This window comes from Anomaloglossus baeobatrachus, chromosome 5, assembly GCF_048569485.1.
Source record: "Anomaloglossus baeobatrachus isolate aAnoBae1 chromosome 5, aAnoBae1.hap1, whole genome shotgun sequence".
In the NCBI taxonomy this organism is placed as follows: Eukaryota; Metazoa; Chordata; class Amphibia; order Anura; family Aromobatidae; genus Anomaloglossus; species Anomaloglossus baeobatrachus.
In genome coordinates, this window is record NC_134357.1 from 513,778,544 (window position 1) to 513,805,588 (window position 27,045).

The 27,045-nt window shown below is 47.3% G+C and overlaps 1 protein-coding gene across 2 annotated transcripts in view; it reads left to right on the top strand.

Moving 5' to 3' along the window:
* LOC142312015 (uncharacterized) overlaps positions 1-27,045 on the top strand; it is a 57,132-nt gene that overhangs the window by 21,308 nt on the left and 8,779 nt on the right. The window lies entirely within an intron of this gene.

Consider the following 27,045-nt stretch of genomic DNA (forward strand, 5'->3'; position numbering starts at 1 on the left):
CCTTCTTTTTGCCCTCATCCGGTTCACCGGTATGAAAAGGCCTTACGTTTGCTAGATCTGGTGAGAGCACTCAGAATCTACATTTCCCGCACGGCGCCCATACGCCGTGCCGATGCACTTTTCGTCCTTGTCGCTGGTCCGCGCAAGGGGTTGCAGGCTTCTAAAGCCACCCTGGCTCGATGGATCAAAGAACCAATTCTAGAGGCCTACCGTTCTGCGGGGCTTCCGGTTCCTTCAGGGCTAAAAGCCCACTCCACCAGAGCCGTGGGTGCGTCCTGGGCATTACGTCACCAGGCTTCGGCTCAACAGGTGTGCCAGGCGGCTACCTGGTCCAGTCTGCACACTTTCACCAAGCATTATCAGGTGCATACCTATGCTTCGGCGGATGCCAGCTTAGGTAGAAGAGTCCTGCAGGCGGCAGTGACACCCCCGTAGGGGAGGGCTGTTTTGCAGCTCTAACATGAGGTATTTATTTACCCACCCAGGGACAGCTTTTGGACGTCCCAATCGTCTGGGTCTCCCAATAGAGCGCTGAAGAAGAAGGGAATTTTGTTACTTACCGTAAATTCCTTTTCTTCTAGCTCTTATTGGGAGACCCAGCACCCGCCCTGTTGTCCTTCGGGATGTTTTTTTGTTGTTTGCGGGTACACATGTTGTTCATGTTGAACGGTTTTTCAGTTCTCCGATGTTGTTCGGAGTTAATTTGTTTAAACCAGTTATTGGCTTCCTCCTTCTTGCTTTGGCACTAAAACTGGAGAACCCGTGATACCACGGGGGGGGTATAGCCAGAGGGGGAGGGGCCTTGCACTTTTAATGTAGTGCTTTGTGTGGCCTCCAGAGGGCAGTAGCTATACCCCAATCGTCTGGGTCTCCCAATAAGAGCTAGAAGAAAAGGAATTTACGGTAAGTAACAAAATTCCCTTCTTTAGTCATAGAATCTTATACAATAACAGAAATATGCATCAACATTACCGTTATGTTGTAGCAATCCTTCTCATCGGAGGGACTCGATTAATGAGTAGGAAACAACATGGCATCTTGCATCACAGGAACAGTGCGTCCACTTGAGCGTCCTGGAAATGTCCCTAATCTCATTAAAAGAGTCCGATCCTTTTATAAGAAACTTTGAATGTTGTGTTTTCTGAATGGTTAATTGGTGACCAGCATGTGACAGCTGAGTCATGTTCATGTAACTTGACCACAAGCTGCTGTGGGCACCAGCAGCTTCCTGCACATTTCCTGCACATTTAGTTAGTTGACAACTGGTCAACCACAGTTTCCTGGAGATATTGCAAGGTGCTGTGAATTTTGCAGGCCAGCTTCCTTGCACCTGTTTTCAACTAACCACAAGTTTCCTGACTGTGGAACTGTAAACGTTACTTCCTCATTATCGTGGTTTTGCTTAAGATCTGTCTGACACGTATTCTTTGGTCATAGTGAAATAGGTTCAACCAGAGGACATCTCTCTCTGATACTGAATTATTTATGGATCAAATAATATCTGGGATCACTATATCTTTTGATTATGATCCCTATCTAATCACACTCATTCTTTCAGTCATATCACATTGGTATCACAGCTACAAAGTACTAAGTTTTAGCATTGTAAACAATGAGTTACTTTCTATGTTGTGATAAATAAATAGTAGATGCAAAACTTTTGGCAGTCAGTTTTCTTTAATTAAATGCCAAGACCTATATTCAAAAGCATTTTGATTAAAATAAAGGTCTTGCATGATGGCAACTTCATACACTTTCAATTCATCGCAAAAAGTGGGGAAGCCAGCACTGCCTATGAATGGCATGCAACAATAAAAAGTGTAATATTCACAAATTCATTCCTACTGTAACAATTCAATGAGATTTTTAGCAAACAATTGATCAATGATTTGAGCCCCCCTGCCACGAGACGACAAATCTCTATAGGGGGGTCCCTACTCTATATTATAAATTACTATTGTACCATATGGTCTCATATAATGAGCAGGACCATATAAAAACAACACATACCTGAGACATGTCTGAACCGCTCCCATACTGCAAGGGACAACTGCGAGTAAAGGCAGCCCAGGTGCCAGTATGTGTGGCAGAACCACACACACCAGCACAATGTCAGAACTGGCCCTCACAGTGCCAGACCAGCAAACATGGATGAGGGTTGAACAGGCTCAGGCAGATGGTTCTTAAATAATGATGCCTGTGGAATTCGCAGTTGTCAGTCCTTGCAGTATGGGAGCGGTTCAGACATGTCTCGGGTAAGTGGTGTTCTTATATGGTCCTGCTCATTATATGAGACCGTATGGTACGATAGTAATTTATAACATAGTGTAGGGACCCCCCTATAGAGATTTGCCGTGACCTGGCAGGGGGGCTCAAATCATTGATCAATCATTTGCAAAAAATCTCATTGAATTGTTACAGTAGGAATGAATTTGTGAATATTACACTTTTTTATTTTTTCATTGTTGCATGCCATTCATAGGCGGTGCTGGCTCCCCTCCTCTTTACTGTCAATTCATCACCAGGAAAATGGCATCACATCAACCAGACAGAAGTATTCACGCTTTAAATAAAAAATGCAAAACTTTGGTCACTACTTTATGTAATGTTTGCAGCTACAGATAAGGGGTCACGGTATGAAACCAATACAGTGTGTTGGCTAAGGTATTATAATAGTATGCCCCAATAGACATATACAGATTAGCAGATATAAATGTTTAAAACTATGAGTGTTACTCCCTAAAGGGGCCTGATCCCCAGGTGATGGATCAATAGGGCCATAGAAAGAAGATCCATGGATATTTAATCTAGAAGTGTAAGACTGGAGGTTCATGGGTGAGGTAAGTCCAAAGTGCAGGTGCGTGAGTGCAATGCAGTGTCCAGAAATGCCCCATTTGATGGCAATGTTGGCGATGTTCATGTCCAAGCAGTGTGTGACATCACATAGGCGCAGTGCAGGCGCCGCCTATGGCTCCTGGTACCTATATCACACATATGCAGATATTATCGGGAGTCCAGTGGGATTATTTAGGCTTTTATGAACGTGCAAAAAAGTGCGATTGCATGTTTGTTTCTTCGGCGCTCCATTGGGAGACCCAGACGATTGGGTGTATAGCTACTGCCTCCGGAGGCCACACAAAGCATTACACTAAAAAGTGTAAGGCCCCTCCCCTTCTGGCTATACACCCCCCGTGGGATCACGGCTGCTCAGTTTTCAAGCTTTGTGCGAAGGAGGTCAGACATCCACGCATAGCTCCACTGTTTAGTCAGCAGTAGCTGCTGACTATATCGGATGGAAGAAAAGAGGGCCCATACTAAAGGGTCCCCAGCATGCTCCCTTCTCACCCCACTTTTGTCGGGTGTTTGTTAAGGTTGAGGTACCCATTGCGGGTACGGAGGCTGGAGCCCACATGCTGTTTTCCTTCTCCATCCCCGAGGGCTCTGGTGAAGTGGGATCTTACCGGCCTCCAGACTCTGAGGCCGGGCTCCATCCACAGACCCGGAGATCCTGCTGGATACGGAGCTGGGTACCATCAGGGACAAGGCCCTGCAACATTCAGGTACTCTGTGTCCCCGGGCAGACAGGCACAGACACACTCCAGCGTTGCTGGGTGTTCTAGTGCGCCGGGGACAGTAGCGCTGTGCGCCTGGGTTTTACTCACTGCAGCTTAGCTGAGTGAGTTTATGTGGGGAACTACCGCGCCGGCCGCCATAGAGACAGCGGCGCGGCTGAGACTTGTGGTGCGCCGGGGACTTCGCGCCGACCGTGCTTTTACGACGGCAGCGCTGATTAATCTAGTCCCCGGCTTCTGCGGCCTAGTTACGTTCGTTCCCGCCCCCAGCCCTGTCAGTCAGGGCAGGGGAGAGACGCTGTACAGTAGTCAGCGCCGAGGGCTGGAGTCTTATTTACATACTCCAGCCCTCTCACTGGGCACAGTGGGACGCCAGTTTCCCGCTCGTTGTCTGCACACGCCCACGGCCCGCCCCTCTTGACAGGACGCCGGCAGCCATTCCTGCACGCAGTCTGAGCTGGGGAACGGACATAGCCCTGGGAGACCCAGACAGGGGATTCTGGCGACCACACAACCGCTATTAAGCGGGTGGTAAGCAGCACCTAAGTGCTGACCCCACTAGTGCCACAGTGTTGTTTTGTGTACTTTTGTTTGTACATATATATATATATTGCACTGTACGGTCGCTTCTTGGCTTATACCCCTATATTGCTCTGAGGAGACAACAGCATGTCATCCGCAAAAAGCAAGGGTGCCAAGGCACGGGCTTTATATACTGCCTGTACCGCATGTGGGGCTGATCTACCGGCAGGTTCCACTGACCCCCATTGTGTGCAATGTTCGGTCCCTGTGCCACTTCGTCAGCCGGAGTCTATGCTAGTAGTGGCCCAGGCAGAGACGCCTGTGAACCCTGCCCCGGTGACGGGGACAGAGTTTGCAGTTTTTGCTGATAAGATGTCTGTGACTATGACAAAAATCCTAGAAACCTTGCAGTCCAGGCCGGTCACTCAGACCATGGGCACTGCTGATTCAATGTTTCCCGGTCCCCCTCAGTTGGAACTAATACGTGCTCCAAGGGGGTCCCAGGCATCACAGGCTGAAGGCTCTGACTCGGACGACAGTCCCAGGCAGCCTAAGCGAGCTCGCTGGGAGAGACACTCGGCGTCATCACGCTGGTCAGGGTCTCAGCGAGAGGATTCTCTGTATGATGAGACAGAGTTAGGTGATCAGGAGTCTAATCCTGAGACTGCTCTCAACCTGGATACCCCTGATGGTGACGCCATGGTGAATGATCTTATAGCGGCCATCAATAGACTGCTGGATATTTCTCCTCCAGCGGAGGAGGCAGCAGCACAGCAGGAGAAATTCCATTTTAGGTATCCCAAACGTAAATTGAGCTCTTTTCTGGACCACGCGGACTTCAGAGAAGCAGTCCAGAAACACCATGCTTCTCCAGATAAGCGTTTCTCCAAACGTCTTAAGGATACACGTTATCCCTTTCCCCCTGACGTGGTCAAACGCTGGACCCAGTGTCCAAAGGTGGACCCCCCAATCTCCAGGCTTGCAGCTAGATCCATAGTTGCAGTGGAAGATGGGGCTTCACTTAAAGATGCCAATGACAGACAGATGGACCTTTGGTTGAAATCTGTCTATGAAGCTATCGGTGCGTCGTTTGCTCCAGCATTCGCAGCCGTGTGGGCACTCCAAGCTATTTCAGCTGGTCTGGCGCAGGTGGACTCGATCATACGTCCATCAGTGCCGCAAGTGGCGTCCTTGACCTCGCAAATGTCTGCGTTTGCGACTTACGCTATCAATGCGGTATTGGACTCTACCAGCCGTACGTCAATGGCGTCCGCCAACTCGGTGGTTTTACGCAGAGCCTTATGGTTAAAAGAATGGAAAGCAGATTCTGCTTCCAAAAAATGCTTAACCAGTTTGCCATTATCTCAAGACAGGCTGTTTGGTGAGCAATTGGCGGAAATCATTAAACAGTCCAAGGGTAAGGACTCTTCCTTACCCCAGCCCAGATCAAACAAACCTCAGCAGTGGAAGGGACAGTCGAGGTTTCGGTCCTTTCAAGGTTCGGGCAGGACCCAATTCTCCTCGTCCAAAAGGACTCAGAAGGAGCAGAGGAGCTCAGATTCCTGGCGGACTCACTCACGTCCAAAGAAAGCAGCCGGAGGAACCGCTTCCAAGCCGGCTGCCTCATGACTTTCGGCCTCCTCTCTCCGCATCCTCGGTCGGTGGCAGGCTCTCCCGCTTTTGCGGCATTTGGCTGCCACAGGTCAAAGACCGGTGGGTAACAGACATTTTGTCTCACGGGTACCGGATAGAGTTCAGTTCTCGTCCTCCGCCTCGGTTCTTCAGAACCTCCCCACATCCCGACCGAGCCGATGCTCTTCTGCAAGCGGTGTGCTCTCTAAGGGCAGAGGGAGTGGTAATCCCTGTTCCTCTTCTGGAAAGAGGTCAGGGTTTTTACTCCAATCTATTTGTGGTGCCAAAAAAGGACGGCTCTTTCCGTCCTGTTCTGGACCTAAAACTGCTCAACAAGCACGTGAAAACCAGGCGGTTCCGGATGGAATCCCTCCGCTCCGTCATTGCCTCGATGTCTCAAGGAGATTTCCTAGCATCAATAGACATCAAAGATGCTTATCTCCACGTGCCGATTGCCCCAGAGCACCAGCGTTTTCTACGCTTCGTTATAGGAGACGAATACTTTCAGTTCATAGCCCTGCCGTTTGGTCTGGCGACAGCCCCACGGGTTTTCACCAAGGTCATGGAGCAGTGGTAGCAGTCTTGCACTCTCAGGGACACTCGGTGATCCCTTACTTGGACGATCTACTTGTCAAGGCACCCTCTCAAGAGGCATGCCAGCACAGCCTGAACGTTGCGCTGGAGACTCTCCAGACTTTCGGGTGGATCATCAACTTTTCAAAGTCAAATCTGTCACCGACCCAATCACTAACATATCTTGGCATGGAGTTTCATATTCTCTCCGCGACAGTGAAGCTTCCGATGGTCAAGCAGCGTTCACTACAGACAGGGGTGCACTCTCTCCTTCAGGGCCAGTCACACCCCTTAAGACGCCTCATGCACTTCCTGGGAAAGATGGTAGCAGCAGTTCCGTTTGCGCAGTTTCATCTGCGCCCACTTCAATGGGACATTCTCCGCCAATGGGACGGGAAGTCGACGTCCTTGGACAGGAAAGTCTCCCTTTCCCAGACGGCCAAGGACTCTCTTCTATGGTGGCTTCTTCCCACCTCATTATCACAGGGAAGGTCCTTCCTACCCCCATCCTGGGCGGTGGTCACGACAGACGCGAGTCTGTCAGGGTGGGGAGCAGTTTTTCTCCACCACAGAGCTCAGGGTACGTGGACTCAGCAGGAGTCCACCCTTCAGATCAATGTTCTGGAAATCAGGGCAGTGTATCTTGCCCTACAAGCCTTTCAGCAGTGGCTGGAAGGAAAGCAGATCCGAATTCAGTCGGACAACTCCACAGCGGTGGCATACATCAACCACCAAGGCGGGACACGCAGTCGGCAAGCCTTCCAGGAAGTCCGGCGGATTCTGATGTGGGTGGAAGCCACGGCCTCCACCATATCCGCAGTTCACATTCCCGGCGTAGAAAACTGGGAAGCGGACTTCCTCAGTCGCCAGGGTATGGACGCAGGGGAATGGTCCCTTCACCCGGACGTGTTTCAGGAAATCTGTCGCCGCTGGGGAAGGCCGGACGTCGATCTAATGGCGTCCCGGCACAACAACAAGGTCCCAACTTTCATGGCACGGTCTCGCGATCACAGAGCTCTGGCGGCAGACGCCTTAGTGCAAGATTGGTCGCAGTTCCAACTGCCCTATGTGTTTCCCCCTCTGGCACTCTTGCCCAGAGTGCTACGCAAGATCAGGGCCGATTGCCGCCGCGCCCTGCTCGTCGCCCCAGACTGGCCGAGAAGGTCGTGGTATCCGGATCTGTGGCATCTCACGGTCGGCCAACCGTGGGCGCTACCAGACCGGCCAGACTTACTGTCACAAGGGCCGTTTTTCCATCTGAATTCTGCGGCCCTGAACCTGACTGTGTGGCCATTGAGTCCTGGATACTAGCATCTTCAGGATTATCTCAAGGGGTCGTGGCCACCATGAGACAGGCTAGGAAGCCCACGTCTGCTAAGATCTACCACAGAACGTGGAAGATTTTCTTATCCTGGTGCTCGGCACAGGGAGTGTCCCCCTGGCCATTTGCATTGCCTACTTTTCTTTCCTTCCTGCAATCTGGTTTGGAAAAAGGCTTATCGCTAGGCTCCCTTAAAGGGCAAGTCTCAGCGCTATCGGTATTTTTTCAAAAGCGTCTAGCACGACTTCCTCAGGTACGCACGTTCCTGCAGGGGGTTTGTCACATCGTCCCTCCGTACAAACGGCCGTTAGATCCATGGGATCTGAACAGGGTACTAGTTACTCTCCAGAAGCCGCCCTTCGAGCCTCTGAAAGATGTTTCACTTTCCCGGCTCTCACAGAAAGTGGCCTTTCTGGTAGCGGTCACGTCTCTTCGGAGGGTATCCGAGCTGGCAGCGCTGTCATCCAAAGCTCCCTTCCTGGTTTTTCACCAGGACAAGGTAGTGCTACGCCCGATTCAGGAGTTTCTCCCTAAGGTGGTATCCTCTTTTCATCTCAATCAGGATATCTCCTTGCCTTCCTTTTGTCCTCATCCAGTTCATAGGTATGAAAAGGATTTGCATTTGTTGGATCTCGTGAGAGCACTCAGAATCTACATTTCCCGCACGGCGCCCCTGCGCCGCTCGGATGCACTCTTTGTCCTTGTCGCTGGTAAGCGCAAAGGATCGCAGGCTTCCAAATCCACCCTGGCTCGATGGATCAAGGAACCAATTCTTGAAGCCTACCGTTCTGCTGGGCTTCCGGTTCCATCAGGGCTGAAAGCCCATTCTACCAGAGCCGTGGGTGCGTCCTGGGCATTACGACACCAGGCTACGGCTCAACAGGTGTGCCAGGCAGCTACCTGGTCGAGTCTGCACACTTTCACCAAACATTATCAGGTGCATACCTACGCTTCGGCGGACGCCAGCCTAGGTAGAAGAGTCCTGCAGGCGGCGGTTGCCTCCTCGTAGGAGAGGGCTGTTTTGCAGCTCTCACTTGAGGTATTACTTTACCCACCCAGGGACTGCTTTTGGACGTCCCAATCGTCTGGGTCTCCCAATGGAGCGCCGAAGAAGAAGGGAATTTTGTTACTTACCGTAAATTCCTTTTCTTCTAGCTCCAATTGGGAGACCCAGCACCCGCGCTGTTTCCTTCGGGATTTTTGTTTTTTTCGGGTACACATGTTGTTCATGTTGAACGGTTTCAGTTCTCCGATGTTACTTCGGATTGAATTTGTTTAAACCAGTTATTGGCTTTCCTCCTTCTTGCTTTAGCACTAAAACTGAGCAGCCGTGATCCCACGGGGGGTGTATAGCCAGAAGGGGAGGGGCCTTACACTTTTTAGTGTAATGCTTTGTGTGGCCTCCGGAGGCAGTAGCTATACACCCAATCGTCTGGGTCTCCCAATTGGAGCTAGAAGAAAAGGAATTTACGGTAAGTAACAAAATTCCCTTCTTTTGGAATATTTTATTCACCTTGTTCACTCTATGGTAAAACTGATGCATCGGTGTAATGCCTCAGGTCAGTACAGTTCATAGACATCAAACATGTATACGTTTACTTTTATCTAAGGGGTTAAAAAAAATTCAGAAGTTTGTCCAAAAAAAGTGGGGCGCTTTTTGTGCCATTTTCCGCGACCCAAAGCGTTTTCATTTTTCTGGAACTATGGCTCTGTGATGGCTTATTTTTTTGCATCACTAGCTGATGTTTTTAATGATACCATTTTTGCGCAGATGCTATGCTTTGGTTGCCTGTTATTGCATTTTGCGCAAAATTTGCGCAACCAAAAAACTTAATTTTGGCATTTGGAATTTTTTATGCCATTTACCGATCAGAATAATTGATTTCATATTTTGACAAATTGGGCATTTCTGAACGTGGCGATACCAAATGTGTGTGTATTTTTTATTTTTATTTTATATATATTTTTTAACCCTTTAATTATCATTGGGACAAAAAGGGGGGTGATTTGTACTTTTAGGGTTTTTTTATTTTTTTTACATTCTAAAAACTTTTTTTTAACTTTTTTTTTTATATTACTAGTCCGCCCAGGGGACTGTGAGGATCAGCAGTCTGATCTCTCTTTAATTTCTGTTGATCACAGCTAAACAGCTCAGATCGCCAGAACTGCTCATCTCCTGTAACAGCGGCTGCTTTGTCGGCTGTTACAAAAACTGAGTCATGATAGGTACAAGAGTCATCACATGATCCTGTGCTACCATCGGCTCCCCGTGATCACGTCACGTGACTTTTGATGGCAACAGGTAAGTGTGCGTTTACTGCAGCGAGCATTTAAGGCACACTGTCAAATTTTGACAGTGCGATTTAAGGGGTTAACAGGCGCGGGTGGATTGCAGATCTGCCTGCGTCTGCAAGGCACACATGTCAGCTGTTCAAATCAGCTGACATGTGCAGTAAACACCCCCAGTTGAACCTAGCAAGCCGGAGGTGATTATTCCTTGATGATTTAGGGCGTAACAGGATGTCCTCGGTTGTTAAGCAGTTAATGACCATTGTTTTGAAAATCTTTAGGAATGTCATATATTCATTGATCGGATTAAAGTGGGATTTTAAAGCCAAAGATATACTGCTTTGTCACAGTGGGCTTGTTCTGGGTATCGCTTGCTTTCATTATAGGATTTTTAAAATAAAACATTTTTTCAATGCTAATAAGCTGTTTGATCCCAATAAAAGCTTTAACCTGGTTGAATCTAGCTGTGGGTACAAAATGCAGGCCATTGTGCAGTAAAAGTTCCTCCTTGGGCATTAGAGTTGCTTCACTCAAATGGTAACTCTTTTGGCCTTTTTCCTATTGAGTCCTTGACCCATTCTGCCCCTTTTCGTTTTCTGCGATTGGATAAGGTAACCCCCCCAAAAAATCCCAATTTTTGTCGATATGGTGCTTGAGAGTAATCTGCCTGACTCTTAGCCAGTGAAGTGTTTTTATTATTCAAAACGTTATTATTGGATATGTAAGTACCACTGTCTTTACTTGACTTTTGTTTTGGTAGAGTTACATTTTTGTTAGCAGCATAGGTTGTATGGTTGGGATTAGATCTAAAATACCTGACACTAGTGGAAGTTTGATGTTGTTTGAGCCAATTGGTTCTACTTCGGGGATTAAAGTTCTTGCCAGTGGGTGGATTCTCTTCAGTATCCCCATACATGGGAGGTGGTGCAACTATACAGTGGAACCTTGGTTAACGAGAACAGTCCGTTCTGGGAGTGTGCTTGTTAACCAAGTTACTTGTTCAGCAAAGCAAGATTTCCCATAGGAAATCATTGCAATGCAGACAATTCGTTACACAACTTGTTAAATGTCCCATCCTGGTGCCCTGTTGTGCCATTCCACACACATACAAACACGCACAAACACACACACGCACAAACACACATTATGCTCACCTTACCTTCCGTTCCCTCGCCGGTCTCCTGGAACTTGCAGTGTAGGTGACCGATGCCGGACCTTCCGCACTCAGCGCGCTGACGTCAAAGGCAGGAGCCGCTTGCCTCTGATTGGCCAGCGCGCTGCCTTTGAGTAGCGCCTGACAGGGGAAGTTCCTCCCTCGTTGCGATGGTTACCGGATACACATCCTGTGGAGGGAGGACCTATCCCTTTCAGGCGCTACTCAAAGGCAGCGCGCTGGCCAATCAGAGGGAAGCGGCTCCTGCCTTTGACGTCAGCGCACTGAGTGCGGAAGGTCCGGCATCGGTCGCCTTGTTTACCCAATACATGTAAGTTCCAGGAAGCCGGCAATGGAACGGAAGGTAAGGTGAGCATGATATGTGTGTGTGCATGCGTGCGTGTTTGTTTGTGTGTGTTTGTGCGTGCTTGTGTGTGTTTGTGTGGACTGCAAGAGCAGGTTAGAGAGCGGTGGATGTACGGAACCGGAAGTGTGTGCGGTGAGTATTTTGCTCATACAGCAAGGCTTTCTTGTAAACCGAGTTACAAATTTACAGAAAGCTTTGCTCGTTAGGCGAAATACTCGCTAACTGGGTTGATCATTAAGCGAGGTTCCACTGTATTTGCTGATTCCATTAGATTTAGTGTTCTACATGATGTTAGGGGCTCACCATCACAGTGGACCTGGGTCGGTGTTTCATCAGGCAAATTTAAAGATGAAATTGAATCTAAATCCTAGAAATAGAACTCATTTGTTGTGGCGAGGGGTAGCATTCTTTAACCCCATTACTCCTGGGCATGAAAACACCCTTATGACCATGCCATATTTTTACAATTCTGACCACTACCACTTTATGAAGTTATAACTCTGGAACGCTTTAATGGATCCCAATGATTCTGACATTGTTTTTTCATGACACATTGTACTTCATGATAGTTGTAAATTTAGGACGATATTTTTTGCGTTTATTTGTGAAAAATGGAAATTTGGCAAAAATTTTGCAATTTTCAAACTTTTAAATTTTATGCCTATAAATCTGAAAGTTATGTCACACAAAATTAGTTAAGAAATAACATTTCCCACATCTCTACTTTACATCAGCGCAATTTTTGAAATATATATTTTTTTTAGGAAGTTAAAAGGGTTCAAAGTTTATCAGCAATATCTCATTTTTCCAGCAAAATTTACAAAACAATTTTTTTTAGGGAGCACATCACATTTGAAGTGACTTTGAGAGGCCTAGGTGACAGAAAAAACACAAAAGTGATATCATTCTGAAAACTTCACCCCTCAAAGTACTTCAAACCACATCTAAGAAGTTTATTAACCCTTTAGGTGTTTCACATGAACTAAAGCAATGTGGAAGGAAAATATAAAAATGTTACTTTAGCCATAAAATTTTGCATTGTCGCAAGGGTATCAGGAAAAATGCACCATAAAATATATTGTGCAATCTCTCTGAATACACTGATATGTCATATGTTGAGGAAATTAATTGTTTGGGCGCATGGCAGAACTCGGAAGGAAAGGAGCACCATTTGAATTTTTGAAAGCAAAATTAGCTGGAATCATTAGCAGACGCCATGTCGTGTTTGGGGACCCCCTGAGGTGCCTAAACAGTGAAGGTTCCCCTACAAGTGACCCTATTTTGGAAACCAGTCCCGTCAATAAATGTATCTAGATGTTTGTTGAGCACCTTGAACCCCCAGGGAGTCACAGAAGTTTATAATGTTGAAGCGTGAAAATATTTGTTTTTTTTACCACAAAATTTTTACTTCAACCAGGTAGTTTTTTTCACAAGGGTATCAGGAAAAAATGCACCATAAAATATTTTGTGCAATTTGTCCTGAGTATGCTGATACCTAATATGTGATGGAAATCGTCAACTGTTTGGGCGCGCAGCATGGCTATGAAGGGAAGGCGCACCATTTGATTGCAAAATTGGGTGGAATCATTAGCGGACGCCATGTCATTGGAGAGCACCTGATATGTCTAAACAATAGAGCTCCCCCACAAGTGACCTAAATTTTGGAAACTAGACTCCTCAAGGCATTTATCTAGTTCTTTGGTACACCCCTTAAATCCCCAGGGGCTTCACAGAAGTTTATAATGTTGATCCGTGGAAATAAAAAAATAACACATTTTAACATAAAATTGTTTCTTTAACAAGGTAGCTCTTTTTCACAAAGTTATTAGGAAAAATTGCATGATATAATGTATTGTGCAATTTCTTCTGAGTACGCTGATACCTCATATGTGGTGAAAATCAATTGTTTGGGTGCACGGCAGGGCTCAGAAGGGAAGGAGGCCCTTATGATTGCAAAATTATCAGGAATCATTAGCAGACACCATGTCGCGTTTGGAGAGCCTCTGATGAGCCTAAACAGTAGAGCTCTCCAAATAGTGACCCATTTTGGAAACTAGACTCCTCTAGAAATTTATCTAGATGTTTGGTGAGTCCTTTGAACCCCCAGGGGCTTCACAGAAGTTTATAACGTTGAGCCGTGAATATATATATTTTTTACCACAAAATTGTTACTTCAATCAGGTAGCTTTTTTTCCACAAGGGTATGAGGAAAAAAATGCACCATAAAATTTATTGTGCAATTTCTCCTGAGTACGCAGATATGTGGTGGAAATCAACTGTTTGAGCGCACCGCAGGGCTAAGAAGGAATGGAGCACCATTTCACTTTTCAAACATATGGACACTGATCCATGATGTGTATCACTGATCGCCGCTCAGCAGGACGCACGGACGGATGAGGTGCAAAAAGCGACTGGGGATACGGACGAAACAAAAATGTCGTGCCCAAAATTGACCATGAATGCCAATCCGTGATGTGCATCACTGATTGGCGCGCGGCAGAACGCATGAGGTGCAGAAAGGGACATGGTATACAGAAGAAACAAAAAAATCCTGCCCAAAATTGAGCATGGACGCTGATCCATGTGTGCATGACTTACTGGTGCTCAGCAGGACGCATGAGGTGCAAAAAGCGATGGGGGATATGGAGAAAACAAAAAAAAAGTCCTGCCCAAAATTGAGCATGGATGCCAATCTGTGATATGCATCACTGATTGGCGCTCGGCAGGATGCATTAGGTGCAAAAAGCGACGGAGGAAAAGAACGAAACAAAAAATGTAATGCCCAGAATTGAGCACTGACACATATCTGTGATCACTGATCGGCGCTCGAAAGAACGCAAGGACGGATGAGGTGCAAGAAGGGATGGGACATGATAGATAAAAAAAATTATATTCACAAGACCAGAGGAACAGCAGGAGGATCAGTGACCGGAGGAACAGAAGGCAGCAAGATGGACAGTTCACCACAGGACCCAGCAGCAGGCAGTAAGATGGACGGCTCACACGAGAACCCAGAAGGGACCCAGCGATGGAGGCAGATGTGAGTGGACACATGAAGACCTTGGACGACCCAGTGGCAGCAGGTAGAGGACTTCCGAGGGGGAAAGCAGATGCCGATGGGCAGACAGGAGAAGCTGAGGGATTGCACTGACTGCAGGGGCAGGATTAAAGAGCACAGAGGGCACATGGAGCGGTCTCAGAGGGCACATGAAGCGGTTGCAGGGAGCAGATCGAGAGGGCACATCACCAGGTCAGGCCACCCACCTGCACTCTGATTAGAGTGATTGCACGTCATAGCACGATCGCACCGATCAGTGCTGCAAGGGGGGGGGGCGTCGTGTTTGCTGGCCTCCAGCCTACGGTTCACCTCCTAGCTGAATCTCACCAAATCGCACGGTTTGAAGCATTTTGTTTAGCCCAAAACAGAGTGATCACTGTGATTGGCGGTTCTGATTTGAACAGCCAATCACAGCGACTGTAGATGGGGATGGTGATGCCATCCCCCTGAGGGCAAGCAAGGGTCCCCTGCTGTAAGAAACAGCAAGGGGCATAATTTGAAAGCTGTTGCAATGGCCACAGCAATAAAATAAATTTTAGGACGTACCATTACGTCCCTTGTCAGTAAAGGCCGTTTTACACAGGACGATTTATCGTGCGTTTGCATGTGCAATCGCACCCGCCCCCATCGTTTGTGCGTTACGGGCAATTTGTTGCCCATGTCGCACAAAGTCGGTAACCCCATGTCACATGTACTTACCTCCCGAACGACCTCGCTGCGGGCGGCGAACATCCTCTTCCTGAAGGGGGAGGGACGCTCGGCGTCACATCGACGTCACACAGCGGCCGGCCAATAGAAGCGGAAGGGCGGAGATTAGCGGGACATAACATCCCGCCCACTTCCTTCCTTCCGCATTGCCGGCAGGATGCAGGTAAGCTGTGTTCGTTGTTCCCTGGGTGTCACACGGAGCGATGTGTGCTGCCTCGGGAATGATGAACAACCGGCACGCAGAAGAACGATCGATTTTTTTTGAAAATGAGCGACGTGTCAACGAGCAAGGATAAGGTGAATATTTTTGCTCGTTCACAGTCGCTCGTAGCTGTCACACGCTACGATATGTCAAACGATGCCGGATGTGCGTCACTAACGATGTGACCCCGACAACATATCGTTAGATATATCATAGCGTGTAACGGGCTCTTTAGTCACGTAAACATAGGATGTACCAGTACGGCCTTTGGTCGTGAAGGGGTTAATACATCAATCAATCCAACAGTAGTCATATGGCTAGACACAACAATGTGAGGTGATATTCGATGAATTGGGGAGAATAGTTATTCATCAGTATGATTATAGACAGAAATCTCTAACAAATCAATAGAACATTCTCCTATAAGTTGTTAAAGGGAACCTGTCAGTAGATTTTTCGCTATTAAACTAAAAGAATCCCCTTCTGCAGCTCCTGGGCTGCATTCTAGAAAGGTTCATCTTGCTACTGGGCCCCCTTTCAGACCTAAATAAACACTTTATAAAATCTTACCTTTTGGTATGCTAATGAGCTTTCCTGGCCACGGGGGGCGGGCTCTATTGCGTCCGTTATTCCCTCTCCTGCCGCGGTTTGCCATCCCACAGTGTTGATTGACACATAGATGAGGCTGCCGCCCGCATCTTCCACAGTGCTCCTGAAGTCTCGCACATGCCCAGTGGCACTATCACGGGACTGAGCACTGTTCAAATCGCCAGCGCCGGTGGTCTTATTGCGCAGGCGCGAGAGTATGGGCGGCTACTTGGATGATGCTAGTGATGACAATGTCATCACCAGACATTTTCCTGTCTTTTCTGAATAGTGACAAGAACTACCTGTCTAGAGAAGTTATAAAACATATGATTCCATTCCCGAAGGATAGATCGGTCCCCAAAATCCCCCACTAGACTTCTAGAGACCATTAAGGTTCCTATTTCAAATACTGATTTAATGAAACTATCTCCAATTGGTCGCACAAGCCTTTTTTTTAGTCATGGCAGCTCTAAGGTTCTGTTGGCTCCTCCTGTGAACTCTAGTTCCTTCTATAAATTTTCTATTGGATTTAGGTCCGGTAATTGGCTAGGCCATTCTAGCAGCTTTATTTTCTTTCTCTGAAAACAATTGAGTTTCCTTGGCTGTGTGTTTGGAAAAAAGAAAAGGTGAAAAAGTACTGAAAAAAAAATTCAGAAGTTTGTAAAGAAAAAAAAAAGAATTGCGCTTTTGTCATCATTCTCATGTTTCGGGATCTGGTACTGCATTTTAATGCAATGTTGTGGTGACCAAAAAACCATAATTTTGGCATTTAGATTTTTTCTGGCGTATGGATTTTATATTTTGATATAGCGGGTATTTCTGAATGCGAGATACCAAATACTGTATGTGTGGGGTTTTTATTATGTAATTTTCAATAGACAAAGGGGGGTGATTTGAATTTTTAATTTTATTTTCATATTTTTTAAAACTTTTTTTCACATTTTCTATTGATTTTACTTGTCCACTTAGGGGACTTGATGCCTGCACTGTCTGATCACTTCTGCTGATCAGAGCAGTGCTTCAGCATCCCTCTCATCAGCAGAAATGTTGATCTCCCGTGAGTGCTCGTGCTATGCCGGCATTCACAGAAAGTGAGTCATAAAAATGACAGTGGTCATCAGCTGACCCCGCACTGTCTTGACAACTCCACTGTTACACTGTTCTGTCAGACTTTGACAGTGCGATATAAGGGGCTAACAAGCGAGGGTGGATATGCGATCCCCCTTGCCTGTTAGCTGCACATGTCTGCTGATCTAATCAACAGACGTGCTTGCCGCACAAGCCTGCATCAAAGGGCCATACATGACCAAAGATCTATATATACATCATTGTTCATGAAGGGGGTTAAAGTCTGATCTTTATAATATGTTTGTGGAACTATGTCAATGCACAAAAAAAGGAGATTTTTGAGAAACTCAGAAAAGGATTTCCTGATGCTCATCAGGCTGAAAAAGTTTACAAATCTATTTCTGAAGCTTTTGCACTCATTCAATCCTCATTCAGACATAGTATATAGAAATGGAGACAAAAGCAGGGCTGTTAGGTAGATATGAGCAAGCCTTTCAAGGTTCGATTTATCGAGCCTTACCAAACAAATGCTACGTTCACTGAACCGCTCGTTGAACCTTTTCAAACTTCATTGGATTCAATGAGAGGCAAAACCTAAGGCAGAGAAAACACCTTTAGGGAGGTCAAAAAGCTTCCAAAACAGCAAAAACAAATTTTACAGTGCAGCCCCACTGTTTTGGCATAGCCATTAGCTTCCTAGGCTATTGACATAAGAAATATTGAGGTGGATGAGAGACAGTTGTAGGGCTGGTGCTCCCTTACCCCTGCCAGTACAGAAAAGACACAACTTAAACACCCATCTTGGAGTCTTGAGATTTAAAAACCTTTCAGGCAGACAGCAGAACAGTGGCATCAATTGCCCAGGAGGTATGGTACATGCAAAGCACAGGATTTAGCCTGACATTTCCATTTTTAAAAGTGAGCACAGAGGACATGAGTCATGCAAGGCACATGTATGATGTTGCCCAAGCATAATGCCGCCACAAGGTTTGCACTGTTATCACACATGGCCTTCCCTGGCTCAAGGTTTAGTGGAGACAGCCATTGATCAAACTTGGCCTAGATAGAGATCTACAGATCTCCAACTATGTGACTGCATTCTGCAATGCATATTAATTTCAGCAGTGCCTGATTGTGTTGACTTACACACAGGATTTGGCATGGCATTTCAATTTAAAAAATCAGAGGTGCATGAGTGACAGGATTAGGCCTCTTTCTCCCACATACATGGCACTACAGGCTAAAGACAATTTGGAGAACCTACTTGGAGTCTCCACATTTCCAAAAATTAAGGTCAGGCAGCAGGAAAAGTGGCAACAATTGGCACCGACTACAAATAGTTGAACACCGTAACATGGCTGCGTGAGACCGGCTCTGTAACAAGGCCTGAACCAGCATGTCTACCTTTACCAGAGACAGCAAGATAACAGACAGGTGTAAGCCTCTTGCTATCAGAATCCTAGCACTACAGACAAAAGACAATTTGGAGACCCTACTTGGAGTCTCTACATTTCCAAAAATTAAGGTCAGGCAATAGGAAAAGTGGCAACAATTGGCACCGATTACAAACAGTTGAACACCGTTACATGGCTGCGTGGGACCGGCCCTGTCACAGAGCCTGAACCAGCATTTATACCTTCACCAGAGACAGCAAAATAACAGACATTTGTAGGCTTTTTGCTCCTAGAACCCTGGCACTACCCCATCACCTAGACTGCAGAGTCTGGGACTGGGGTGGCAAAGTAATTGGACATCCACGACTTGTTCATCTTTATCAACGTTAGACGGTCTATGCTTTCAGGGGACAGCCGGATGCGTTTATATGGCAATGCACTGCCAGCAGCGATGAAGACACATTCTGAGAGAACGCTGGCTACCGGGCAGGCCAAAATTTCCAAGGCGTGACTGGCGACCTCAGGCCACTCTTCCATTTTTGAAGACCAAAATGCAAAAGGGTCCAATCCCCCTTAGGCTGGTTTCACACTACGTCTTTTTAACATCCGTTGAAAACGTTTTTTTAACGGAAGTACGGATCCTGCTTTTACAGCGAATAACGTATGGAAACGCATATGTTATTTTGCAGGATCCTGCAGTGGATGTTTCGGGGCGGGCATTGTAGTCATGTGATCGGGAGTGAGGGTAACTAGACTGGGAGGAGGCTTCTGACAGCTGCAGACGCTGGTAACCAAGGTAAACCAAGGGGGGGGGGGGTATATATATATATATATATATATATATATATATATATATATATATATATATATATATATATATATATATATATATATATATATATATATATATATATATATATATATATATATATATATATATATATATATATATATATATTCTGGGCATGCTCAGTCTAAAAGCAGGATCCTGTCTATCAGCATGCAACGTTTGCGTGCGTTATAGTCAGGATCCAGCAATTTGCAGTATTTGGACGGAGCTCAAAAACGCTACATGTTGCGTTTTTGAAACATGTTAAAATAACGCAAAAGGACGGATCCTGCGTCTAACGGACGCAAACGCACGCAAACGCGAGTCCATTGAAAATGCATTGACATGAAAACGGATTTGCACAGGATCCGTACTTCCGTTAAAAAAACGTTTTCGACGGATGTTAAAAAGACGTAGTGTGAAACCAGCCTTATTGCATCGATATTAGGCTGTAGATACTCCTGCAGCATCCTATCTAGTCATTCACTATGAGTCAGTCATCTATTATATTCTGCTGCGCATGCAATAGTCTAGAAAATGTGTGCCAAACCAACACAGAAATATTTTCTGCCACTTGAACAGCGGCTGGTAATGTTTCTGCATTGATGACTCAATGTTGCCGTTGTTGGAATTCTAGAACTGAGATGCACGCTGTGTGCCTCACTGCTGTCTTGTTTAAAACTACTGTTAAGATGGTCTATAAGCTTGTTTCGATACTCCAGCATCCCTTTACAGGGGGAAGCATCTTGTGGATCTAACAGAGTGGCAACCCAATACTCAGCACTGTTTCTAATACTAACAATACAGACATCATGTAGCAGATATTACAGCAAGAAAGTGCTCATGTGCTGAACACTTCCATGAGGTCCAAGTCCATGTTATGTGGGTGGCGGGGTAACACTCAAGATTGCCTCCTCCGTCCCCTCCCACCAACAAAAGAAATAGGCTCAATATCTTTTACATCTTTTGACTTTTCTGCACCCATCACCTCTTCCTCTTCCATTTGTTCCTCGGCTCCTGTAGTTTCACTTTGTCTGTTACCATGAGCCCGCCTCGATCGATGGACTACACCCTCCTGTGATCACCCGCCTGTGCGACGAATGTCCGGACCTTACAGGAAATTGTATCCCTTCCTCATCCTCCTCTGCTTCCTCCTTTTCCTCTGAGACCTCCACCTCCTCTTACAGACTATTCAAAGTGCGCTCCAGCATGTACATGAGCGGAATAGTGATGCTGATGATGGCATCATCAACGTTAACCATCTTTGTAGCCATTTCAAAACTGTGCAAGAGGTTGCAGAGATCCTGTGTCCTCTCCGCAATTGTGTTTTGCCGCACATCTGCACTGCCTAGTCCCAGGCTATGTCTCATGGTATAGTGCACCATTGCTTGCTGCTGCTGCCACAGTAGCTGCACCATGTGCAGAGTGGAATTCCACCGTGGTGGTGTACCGCCCCAGCGGTCGAACAGCTCGGATCCGGGTGTCGCTACTCGTGGCTCAAGGGTCTCCGGACCCGGGGGCTCAGGGTCACTCTAAAACGTGATGGGGGGTTATTTACAGGGGAATTAGATAGTTAGTGATGCCACCCGTGGTGTGCGGTAATAGGGAGTACCGCCGCTGCCGTTGGGAGTACCCGGGGTGATGGAGTGGGGCAGCCAGATGACGTTACCCTCCACGGGTAGGGGAAGGCCCCGGGACTCTGGATGGTGGGATGGATTGCAGGGGGAGTGCAGGCTTGCTGGTAGCAGGTGCTAACTCACTCAGAAGAAAAGTAGACGCTGACAATGGGGTAAACCAAGTCTCTGGGTGCTGCTGCCCTCTTGGGGGAAGCTCGTCCGGGTTCCGTCCCCTGCAGTACTGCCTGATGGTCCGGAGCCTGCCTCCGTGCACAGAATTTTAGTAGTGTCCAAGTGGCCCGTAAGCTTGAAGCTGTCCGGGCCTCGCTCCCTGCTATGGATAGTAGAGGAGCGTGCTCTCAGGAGCGCACGCTTGGGATTTTAGTGGGCTGCTTTGTTTGGAAAGCCCTATCCCCCTTGTTGCACTAGTGCCCCCGATCTCTGAGCTTCGTGGGGACAGTCCATAAACGCCCTATCCTCCGCAGGTTAATTTCCGGGTTGCTTGAAGCCTCTCACCGACCTAAGGTCCACTACCCCGACGTGCTTTCGGCCCCAGACCGGCTATTGGACTGTATCTGCCGACCGTCCTCCTAGACTAAGCCAGGCACCCAGTCCCAATATCCCGCGACCGGGTCTATGACTCCTCCAGGTCCAGACCACCGTCTGCAACCCAATCTACTTCTCCCCTGGGAGTTCCAACTCCCAGCTTCTTCCTAGCTCCTCACTGCTCGAGGGCTACCACTGTTCTGACTTGTCACCTCCCACCTCCCTGCCTAACCCCTAGGTGGGCGGCCCTATTCCAGCTTAGCAGCCCACTGGTGTGCCTGACAGGGTGTGGTGCGAGGTTTGATTATTATTTTTAGATGCTGATGGAGGCAGTGCTTCAAGTTGGGAACCCAGAATCATGGGTGTTTGAGTCCTGCGCTGGGAGATAAAGAGCGTGCAGTACCCTGTGATGACCTGACTAGTCCAGGGGCATCACATTCCTCCTTGGTTAAACGTAGCTCGTCCCCAAGCTACAGGACATCCAGAGGTTTATTTTGTTAACTGGAAAAGAGAAAAATAACACGTTTAATTGACAATTTCACTTCCCTCACAGGGAAGGCACATTACTTAAACGTTACATTATAAAACTTGTAGAGTTAATTTTTATTAATAGAACCATGGGAACGCTACCGGTTGGAGCGGTAGTTGGTGGCTCAGCCTACTCCACTGCAGCACCTTCCTATGACGGTTCATTCCCAATGTCCCTCTCCCTTCAACCCGCCACCCAAACAACCTGAAGCCCGCCACTTACTACTTGGTTCCGTGACAGGGTTGAAGTCCTGGAGGCATAAAAGAAGACTCTGGTGGGCACACTGGGCGCAACTATATACAAAAGCACAAGTTCGTGCTGGCTGCTGCCAGTCCCGCAGCCATGGTCCATATTTAACCTTAAATAATTTTGGCAGAAAATCAGGTGACTTTCCCGGGTAATCAACAATTTTAGCATTTTCAAACTTTACTTATCATTTTTCAGAAAAATAACAAACTTAGAAAAATAACAAAAGATAACACAGCATTAACATTAGAACGAGATAGCCAGGTCCCGAGACCCCGACTCCTTGTGGCCACGTACCAAAAAGGCTGGCAGGATCTTTTCGTCGATCATCACATACTTATTCACCTCTAGGGCATACCAGCCCCGCTCTCCACAGTGAAAGGTATAAGACACCATGTCTCCTGGCTCCAGATTCCGCCCAGGGTGTCCCCTGGAGAGGTGCTCTGCCACGTCCCGTCGGGACACGAACAACCCAGCCGTGAGGTCCACTTCCCTGATGAACCCCCATCCTTCGTCGGGGTCAAACTGCTCTACAAGGCCATGGTACCGCAGCCCTCTGACACGGAAGGTGGCATTCCTCAAGTGCTCCCTTTCTTGTTTAATGCGGGGGGGAGTGCAGGCTCCCTTGTAGCAGGGGCTAATCAGGTACTCACTCAGAAGGAAAGCAGACGCTGACAACGTGGTAAACCAAGTCTCTCGGTGCCGCAGCCCTCTTGGGGGGAGCTCGTCTGGGTTCCATCCCCTGCAGTACTGACTGATGGTCCGGAGCCTGCCTCCGTGCACAGAATTTTAGTAGTGTCCAAGTGGCCCGTATGCTTGAAGCTGTACGGGCCCCGCTCCCTGCTATGGATAGTAGAGGAGCTTGCTCTCAGGAGCTCATGCTTGGAATTTCAGTGGGCTGCTTTGTTTGGAAAGCCCTATCCCCCTCGTTGCACTAGTGCCCCCATCTCTGAGCTTTGTGGGGACTGTCCATAAAGGCCCTATCCTCCGCAGGTTAATTTCCAGTTTGCTTAAAACCTCTCCCCGACCTAGGGTCCAGTACCCCGACGTGCTTTCGGCCCCACACCGGCTATTGGACTGCAGCTGCTGACCGTCCTCCTAGACTAAGCCAAGCACCCAGTGCCAATATCCCGTGACCGGGTCTCCGACTCCTCCGGGTCCAGACCACCGTCTGCAACCCAATCTACTTCTCTTTTTGGAGCACCAACTCCCAGCTTCCTCCTAGCTCCTCACTGCTCGAGGGCTACCACTGTTCTGACTTGTCACCTTCCACTTCCCTGCCTAACCCCTAGGTGGGCAGCCCTATTCCAGCTTAGCAGCCCACTGGTGTGCCTGACAGGGTGTGGTGCGAGGTGTGATTAGGATTTTTAGATGCTGATGGAGGCAGTGCTGCAAGTTGGGAACCCAGAACCATGGGGATTTGAGTCTTGCACTGGGAGATAAAGAGCGTACAGTACCCTGTCATAACCTGACTAGTCCAGGGGCGTCATAGTGGCATATCAACTAGATAATCGGTAAGCTGACAGACTTTTGTAGCATTGCAAGTCGATTTGCTATGGGGTACGAATGACGAAAGTGAGCACACACCGACCGTGCCTTCTGTAGCAGCGCATCCAGCCTGGAATAGTGGGCTAGAAATTTCTGGACAACCAGGTTGAGGTCATGAGCCATGCAATACACATGTGTGATGTGGCCCAGGCATATGGCTGCCACAAGGCTTGCACCATTATCTCACATGACCTTCCCTTGGTCCAGGTTCAGTGGAGACAGCAATTTTTCTAACTCGGCCCGGATAGCTGTCCACAACTCTGCAGCTGTGTGACTTGCTTCTCCAATGCACATTAATTTCAGCACTGCTTTTTTGCATTAAGCCCTGGCTGAGTTGTACGGAGGTAGGGGACTTCTTCCTGTACTCTTGGAATGCGTGTTACTTTAAGGGAGAGGTTGACAGCGCAGGTGGATACCCTAAAGGAGGTGGCAGAAGCAGTCAAGGAAGAGGTAGATCAAGAGGTGTCCCACAAGCCTTGGGGATTTGAAGACTTGGGAAGCAGCCCCTTCTCTGCCTGCCCCGCAACCACCAGAGTAATTCATTGCCTAGTCAGCGAGATGTAACACCCTGGCCATGTTTGTTCTCTCAGGTGGCCGTGGTAAAATGTACCCTGGGAGATACAAAGTTTTTCAAGTAAAAGGTAATGATGTTTGCGACATGATGGTGTTGCGCAGGCACAGTTTTATTAGAGAAGTAATGGCGAGTGGGCAACTGGTACTGGGGAACTGCAACAGCCATCAAGTTTCAGGAACAGTCTGTATACAACAAGCGGAAAGGCAGCATTTCCGTGGCCAACAGTTTAGAAAGTTCAAGCTCTTCACTTGTGTGGGGGGGGAAATGATCTTTTATGTGACCAAAGCTGCAAGACTGAGGGCTGGTTGCTGTGCTGAGAGAGGGTGGAGTAAGGTGTACATGACTGACTGGTGGACTGTGAGGAGGTGTAGATGGAGATGTAATGCTAGATTGAGAAACGTGGTATGCTCGGTGTCTAACATGGGTCAAAAACATTAGGCATGGTGACTTCCATAACAGCTGACAAGCTCTCCCTGACTGTTGTGGGTAAACAAGTGAAGGTTCTGTGCTCAGAGACCTGCGTGAAAATACTTTAGACAGTGACACGGTAGGAGGATGAAGTTCCAGACGTGGTGATTTGGCAGCCGGTGGTTGGGTAGGCTAAGTAGTCAGCATTTTAGTGCAGTATGATTCCCACAATAATGCATGTTGGTTGCACATGTGCCAGTTCATGCATGTAGTAGTCAAATTATTTGTATTTTTGCCTCTACTGAGTTGTTGTTTACAATGTTGGCAGATAACGAAAGTTAAGTCTTCCTTTGCGATCTCCAAAAACACCCAGTCTAGGTAACCCTTCCTGTGAACTGCAGACCTGTGACTGCTGCTTGCCACAGCCAGAGTTGTGGCTGATTATGCAGTGTTTCTCATGATTGTGTCACTACGTGTTTGTTCGGGAATCACCAACGTAACATGCTCGTCTTCCTCCTCCTCCCCATCTGAGCTACTCAGTTGCATGTCTCTGGATTCACACTAAGTGGCATCTACAACTTTATCTTCATGCTCAATGTTGTCCCACTCCTCCTCTTCCTGACTTAACATCACAGGACAGTACGCGTGCGCCTCAGGTATCTGGGTCTCATCATCATCACTTCCACCCCTGGGAGATACTGTCAGTTGATGAGTGTCGGGATCCTGCTTGGACCCTACCTCATACAGGCCCTGATCCAACTGACAAAGATTTTAGGCATCGGTGCAGATAATTTCCTAATCTTGAGTCTGGGAATCTTTGGAGCAGACCTCTAATGCCCATGGGATAGCATGTGTGAACAGCTCTGCAGACTTGCCCATGTGTGATTCCCCATAGTGAGTAAACAAGTGTAATTGGGGTGGCACCCCAGGAATGAACTGTGTGTGATGTTGAGGTGCAGGAGGAGGAGGAGAGGCCACTTGATACAGTGCTTGCCATCCACTCTAGCACATGCAGTTTATCATCCTCATTTCAAAGGTAAATCAATCTGCGACTGTCAAAGTAATCTAGAGGAGTAGGTTGTCCAGTAACAAAAGTTGTTCTCATTTCTCTTGGGATAGGATGAGCCGGTGTTTGCTCACTAGAGCTTTGACAAGCATTAGAACATCCCACACATACACATCATACCCCCCACTTATTCATCTTTCCACCACAACCTTGTCGTGATTCACCACTCATAGTTGATGTACCCTTCCCCTTTACAACAGATGTTTCACAACCCTACGCCCACACCTGTCAGACACGTGACACACAAAAAAAAAAATTTATTTCTTGCCTGAGATGGCAATATTGTAAAGGCACTAAAAAGTAGCAATACCTAGAAATGGGGTTCACTGCATAATTTGAAGCAGACACTGAAAAATGTCAAGACCTATTTAACTGGTTGACTAGAAAATTTACAGCGGGCACTACTAACAATACCTAGAAATGTGATTCACTGGCAAATTTGAAGTACGTAGTAATAAATAGCAATACGTTCCTATTTTACACTTTTGCTCTGCTATCTATCTCAACTAACCATCATTAAACCCCTAGCGAAGATAACTGTCTAGCAGCATCGGCGGCAGCACCTTCCCTAATATTTAATATTCACAAAATGGCGTTGACACCACATATCCTCATTTTATATGCAGAAGGACATGTGACTTATGCAGCCAATTAAACAGCTCTTCTGTTGGAACCTTGTGGATGTTTGCTGTGCCGTGATTGACTGCAGGAACATCCACAAATAAATTTGAGGAAAAAATGCGCTGCCCACCTCTGGCTTCTCCCGAGTGCCCATTCCTTCCGCTCTTAAATACACCCCCCCCGTTCATCATACAGCACCACAATCCAATCCAAAAGCATAACGTTATTGGAAAAGCATTTTTGTAAAGCGTGATCAGTCATCGAACAAAAACGAACATTCCTGAATTTTGGGGAAAGTGCTCGTGTTACCGAATCTGAGCCGAACAAGCTAAGGCTCATACCGAATTTGAAATTGGTGAACCTTTTTCGAACAGGTTCGCTCTTCTCTACTGTTAGGCTCATCTGGTGAGGTGGATTATCCAAGTCCATGGTCCATATGGGCACACAAAGCAAGGGCGTTCGTGCAGTAGGCAGGTGAGGTATGCATGACACAGCAGAGATCCTGGATACCGTGGGCAGACAGGAGAAAGGAAAAGGTAGCAGAGGTCCTGGATACTGCAAGTAGTCAGGAAACAAGGGAGAAGGTAGCAGAGATCCTGGAGTTTGTAGGCGGTC